Consider the following 6,343-nt stretch of genomic DNA (forward strand, 5'->3'; position numbering starts at 1 on the left):
TAATTGTGATGCCAACATTTTCCTCTTCGTTCCCTGACTCCTTATTTGCAAACTGAAATGCAGCAACAACCTGACAGTTAACTGCTGTTAATCTTTGTTCAGACTGCTGTAAGGGTGCTAAAGCAAGCTTTAGGGTCACTCGGTCCAATCCTAACTAAAAGCTTCATCAAAAAGGAAAGTTAAAAGCAGAGAGGATGTCTTTGTGCAGTCAACTTCAAGTGGGCATCAGAGGAACTGCAGTTTTGCACATTTAACACGATCCAAGGCTGACTCTATGTTGCTTAGATAAGGGCTCAGGTTTTGCCGTGAGGTTTCTGCTCCACATGTTTATTCATTATCAGTTCATGATAAGTGGCCGAATACTTCCCTTTGAGAACAAATGTGCAGCCAGTTTCCTGTTCTGCAAGGACACGGTGCATCATCCTGCTGAAACACTCTGTGGTGGACAAAAAGAAATGAGCATGGTCAGTAACAGGAACTGGGTTATATCTAACTCATATTTGAACATCACAGGGTTAAATAATGTTATATTCTTTGCTGACGTGAGAAGGGGCGTAAACCCTGACATATTAAAACTATTTTGAAAGTATGCTTTGAGCGGAGATCTGTGTTGACAATGTAGTGATGTGTATCTTCCCACACGTGTGTTTAATAAAATCATTGTTTTGACTCACTTGGACCAGTGGTCATTTGTCTCATACCTCAATCAACAATAACTATATATTATCTAGAGGTTAAAACTGGCACAATTTTAAATGGTGCCTTGTGCTGTTAGGGTTTGGTCATCTGACAGTTTGGCAGTGAGTGCAACTAAAATACTTTATATGTTTGTGCACAACTTCCTGGATTCACTGTACACTGGAAGAAAGCAGAAGTGCAACAATGACAGTGGAGTAATTACTGGATTTCATTTGTGTTCATGTGTTTTTCCTGCAATAAGTAAATACATGAAGCAGACAAAAAGCTTTGTGTGCGTGTGTGTGTGTGTGTGTGCGCGCGCGCGAACGTGCACGTGTTTGTGAGCATCATTTCCCCTTTCAGCTGATAAGGGAGGACACACACCCACTGACCGTACTGAGTATTTCTGTGTGTGTGGGTGTGTCTGTAGGCTACAGGTTATTTAATCCAGATACTTTACAGCACCGTTTCTTCTCCACTTCCCAAATAAGGACAAAAGCTCTCACAGACAACTTACAGGAAAAAACCTTTCAGGAACAAAACAGCGAATAGAGCCCATGCCTAAACATTTCCAAGTAGGAAGTAGCATCCGAGCTTCCTTACAGCCAGCAAAAAAAGTATGTTGTATAATACACACACATTTTATCACAAAATGAAGACAACACCCTCTGTATTCAGTAAAGAATAGTTCTGGTGTATTTTAGACTGCAGGACTTTAATATGCAAAAATGCTTTGTGCATATCAGCGGAAAATGTGCAAGCTTCCTGTAGCTTTCAGTCTCCTGTGGAGCCTACACCAGTCCTTTATTACAGGGATTCAGTTTAACTTAGTTGTTGTTGTTTTTTCTCAGCCTGTTGAAGACATGTCCAGCTGGATTTAAATCAGACGACTGACTTTGTCATACAAGAATTCCCACTTGCTTCGACAGTATTTGCTTATCTTCTAAACAGTTTGTGGTCATTTTGAAGAACCCAAGGAGCCCATAAGTAGGCACAAAGAAAAAGAATGTAAATGCATGGTCCAACCTGAGATTTAGACCATGAGTTTTAGAGAAACATTAATCGAATTAATCAAACACCTGAAACAACTGCAGATGTGCTAACATCTTTTCCAAACTTTTAAAACCCAGACAGTCATCCATCCATCCATCCATGCATCCATCCATCCATGCATCCATCCATCCATCCATCCATTCTCTACTTCTTATACATGTCAGCAGTCTAACCAGACCTCGAGCCCTTCAAGCTCTGAATAATCTATAACAGTATGTCTGAGGCCCGGTCCAAGTCTACAATCTGTGGTTGGACAAAGTCCCAACACCTTTCAGTATACTCGATGAGTCACTCAGCTAGGAGTCACTAGTACTCCACTACTAGCATAAAAACAACCTGGTAGTTATTCATCCTGAATCTGAGGTTTGACCAACTTATTCAGTCTTCTTTCCAGTTTTTTTTTCTACACCTGTGCAGTAAAACAATAAAAGAACAAATTACAGAAAATTAGCTGCACATGAAGGTAATTAAAGGTTCAGCCTGAGGTTTATGTGCTTTACCTGAGACAGTTTACTGCTTACACCTTACTCCATGCTCCTTTTATGGGCTTTTTTACGTCCTGTGTGTCTGTGGATGATGATTCATTCTGGAGAAAGCCCTGAGAAAATGACATCACCAGCAACATCTGGAAACTGGAGAGAAAGTGTGTGTGTCATGCAGCACATACTGAATCTGTCTGTCTGCTATTTTGCAAATGCAACTGCAATTTTATACTACAGGAAAAATGTTTTCATGATTTTACATTTTTTCTCACTAAAAATCCTCAAACTGTTTAAAACTGAAATTGTGTAATGTGAACAAAGGACAAGCTTTGGCAACATACTAGTAGACTAAAGAAGAGTCTGAACTTTCCTACAGTCACCTAACCTCAACCAAATGCAACATTTATGAAGCAATTTAAAAGTATTTTGTCCTTGGGTGTTTTGTAATTGAGCTGTAAATCTCTTTTTCTTCCCCATTTTTGTTTAGAGAGAGACTCTCTCGGCTACTTCAGACACATCAACAGAAGAGAGACACACTGTAGCCCTTCCCATTCGGATTTCCTAGAAGCCCTTCAGCTGAGCCTGCAGGTACACAAATATACACATGTACTCACACAAGTGCGCGCACACACACACACACACACACACACACACACACACACACACACACACACACACACACACACACACACACACACACACAGCTCAGTGTCTGAGTTTTGTCCCTCTGTCAGTCACCCACCCAGCTCTCTGTCTGCACACTTCTAGGAAACGAAGCTAAACTGCTGAAACAGGAACTGAAATCCTCCCACCAGTTTTTGCCTGTGGATCCACAGGAGCCTAATTACTTGCCTGAATATAAGACCATCCCTCCCTTTCTAAATTACTTTTGAGAAAAGACCTTTAGAGGTCAGGAAACTTGGCAAACTTCCCCTGACATGCCATTAGTCTAAGAAAAAGACAGTCATCCTTCAATCCAGCAGTTAGACTGGAACTTATCATCATGAAATAAGCTGTTAGTCTTGTAATTCTGTATTTGCAGGCAGATCTTTCATACACTTACTTTTGAAGTAGTTTTTATTGTGAGGTTACAGAGGGAGCAGCTGTAACAGTGGGAGTCGTACGTGAGCTTTCCTCCTCCTGGAAACTCTGATATCAGCTGAGTCAGCGTCAGCTTGTCCAGAATCAGCAAATAAAAACTTTGTGTTGGATATTCTGAACACATTTTCTGAGAGGTTTCCTGCACAAATAGACACAGACAGAACTTTAGAAAAAATACAAATATATATACAGAAACAGCAGCCAATCACCTCCCTGCTCACAGTTCATTGTTTCTCTCATAGTTCTTCTGAATTTTTCAGTGGTCTGCTCTGTTACAGTCAGTGTTGCTTAGTAACAGGACTCCCTCCTCAGTCCCTTATGGTCACCGCGTGTTTGTTTTGAAGGGGAAACACCTCTGAGCGGGGTAACATTACAGAAGACCTGAGAACAGCTCTCAGAGGCAACTTCAGGGGAATAAAGGCGCCTCTGTGGGGGTGTCGCTCTGCTGTCAGACTGAAGTGCTTCATTCAGTGCTGAAACAGTGAGCGACTGTTGGTGACAGCAACATAACAGAGGAGTCATGTGATCTGAAAACATACACATGCATGTTAACCCCTCACTGTGTGAACACAGAGCCACTGTGTGTTACAGTAATGAGGTTAATGGGTGCTGAGTCCCATGGCCTCATGATTCTGACACACTCTGATGACTTTGATTTTCAGTCAGAAATAGCCGACAGCTTTCAGATCAAAACAATGAGAACAAAGAACAAAAAGAGCTCACACAGCAGCTTAAACAGACTTTTTATGATGTCCAAATTCAGAAATAACAGCAGGGTTTTTAAAATTGATACAATATTACAAGTCATAAACTATTTTAAATAATGCACGCTAGAAAATGAAATGATAAAAATATATTTTGGTAATAAAAAGCACATGAAATATGTTTCAAATTACAAAAAATATGGTATAAAATAAATACAGTGTTCCCTCGTTTATCGTGGGAGTTACGTTCTAAAAATAACCCGCGATAGGTGAAATCTGTGAAGTAGCCAACTTTATTTTTTACAATTATTATAGATGTTTTAAGGCTGTAAAACTCCTCACTACACACTTTATACACTTTTCTCAGACAGGGATGAACATTTTCACACTTTTCTCTCTTGTTTAAACTCTCAAAGTTCAAACCTTCGTAGAAAAATAAGTCCAGTATTATAGACTGAAACCAAAGATCAAACCCCGTTTTCAGGTCCAGAACATGAGAATAGAGCAGCTGCCAGAGAATTCAACATAAATGAATCATTAATGAATCAATGGTACGGAAGCAGAGAAAGCAAGCAGAATGAGTTGAGTAAAGAAGTCCAACTTTTTGTGCGATAGTTAGCATCTTCCTCGGCCTTTTGGGTGCTACCGTTTCATCAAGGTTGTTGTGTTTGTTGGGGAGAAAACTGCACTGCAGAGTCACACGTTCTGTACTGTACAGGAGACACAGCACGGAGGAGACTGACTGACTGTGGTCTACAGGACGGAGAACGCAATGTGTGTGGGACCACTGTACATCAAAATGAACCACATGATCTCATGAGTCCAACATACTCAAAGGACTTGGCTTCCCTGTCGACCTGCAGGTCACAGGTCACAAAACATCAGTTACTCACTGACCATGAGCGAACAGAGATGCTGTTTGCAGCTGTCATGTTTTTCTCATCTTATCTTATACTTGCTCACATTTAACATTTATAGTATCCAATTAATCTTCACTGAGAATATTTTAATGTTTTAAGTTTGCATGTTGTTGATTGGCCCTGCATTAAGAATAATAGTTTTATCACAGTTTGCAGAAACCCACTGTAGACAAATCACATTCACATATGTTACAGCTCACAAACTCTGCTCTGAAAGATGATCATTTACTTAACAATGTTTCTATTTTGAGAAAATTAAAGTCTTTAAAGTCTTGTTGCTAAACTTTGAGGGTCACACTGCAAGTCAGAGATCAGCAGCTGGACCTTCAAAATAAGACAAGAAACTGTAATTATGTTATGCATGTGACTATGTTAGTCACAGTGTCACATGCAGTCTGATCAGTGCTGGTCATTGTGAGAGTATCTAAACAGACAAATGGCTGTCAGAGTCAATCAGCTGCTAGTTTGTCCCCTGCAGCTGTTTTTCAGCAGTTAAAGATTCTGAATTTATTTAGGGTTAAAAATAGAAACAGGCTGGACACAAACAGTTAACAGGCACACAAACTAACCCACAGACTGCTGTAAATATGCTGAATAGCAGGCAATGCATCATGGGAGAAATACAGAAAAACAATGAAGCTCTGCATCTAAGTTCAGAAGCACAGCTGTTGACTGACTCTGAGTTTCAAGGGACGAAGATCAACTCGACTGTTGGTAAACAGGTCAACATGTTATGTTCCACATGTGTTGTGATTTGCAGATTATGTAGCGTAAAACTCATGCTGATTATAGATGATATTTCTAATTATTTTGAAAAACAAACACACCACAACAAGTAACAAAAAACAACACAGTTGGATTTCCAGAAAATCTGCATATTCCTTTCTTCCGGTTTGCAGTCTTGGCTCATGTTTTGCTGACTCCTCATACTGGATACATTTTAATAACTGAGTGTAATTTGAAGGTGGAGCACTGTCAGCCACCTCATGATGTGTTAAACAGAAAGTTTGTGTCTCTCTACATGGTTTCTGACAAGCATTTAATTAAATAATATTCATTATGTGCATGAATGAATTCACTGAGCGTGTGTGTCTGTGTTGGTGTTAATCCACTCAGACAGCTGGCGAGTGTGTCGCTCTGACAGCACTGTGTTCAGACAGTTTGGCTTCTTTCTCAGTTTGGTTTTCAGAGGATTAAACATTAAGTCATGAAGTCTCTCAGCTGTTTTTATTGTTTAAAAACTGCTTTCTATTTCAAACCCATTGATGCTAACTGGGGCTTTTCCTGATGAGCTTTTTTGTCAGTTCATCCATCCATTTTCTGGGGGGGCTGGAGCCACAGGGTGAGAGGCAGGGTACACACTAGACAGGTTGCCAGAGCAAACACAGACAACCATTCACATTCA

The 6,343-nt window shown here is 40.2% G+C and overlaps 1 long non-coding RNA gene across 1 annotated transcript; it reads right to left on the reverse strand.

Moving 5' to 3' along the window:
* Positions 1 to 223: 223 nt before the first annotated feature.
* Positions 224 to 3,544, reverse strand: LOC120432991. The gene is made up of 3 exons (XR_005608249.1): positions 3,277 to 3,544; positions 2,232 to 2,363; positions 224 to 436 (listed from the first exon to the last, which is right to left on the reverse strand). It is a non-coding gene; the product is annotated as an uncharacterized LOC120432991 (long non-coding RNA).
* Between the last annotated feature and the right edge of the window lie 2,799 nt (positions 3,545 to 6,343).

This window comes from Oreochromis aureus, linkage group 15, assembly GCF_013358895.1.
Source record: "Oreochromis aureus strain Israel breed Guangdong linkage group 15, ZZ_aureus, whole genome shotgun sequence".
Classification (NCBI taxonomy): Eukaryota; Metazoa; Chordata; class Actinopteri; order Cichliformes; family Cichlidae; genus Oreochromis; species Oreochromis aureus.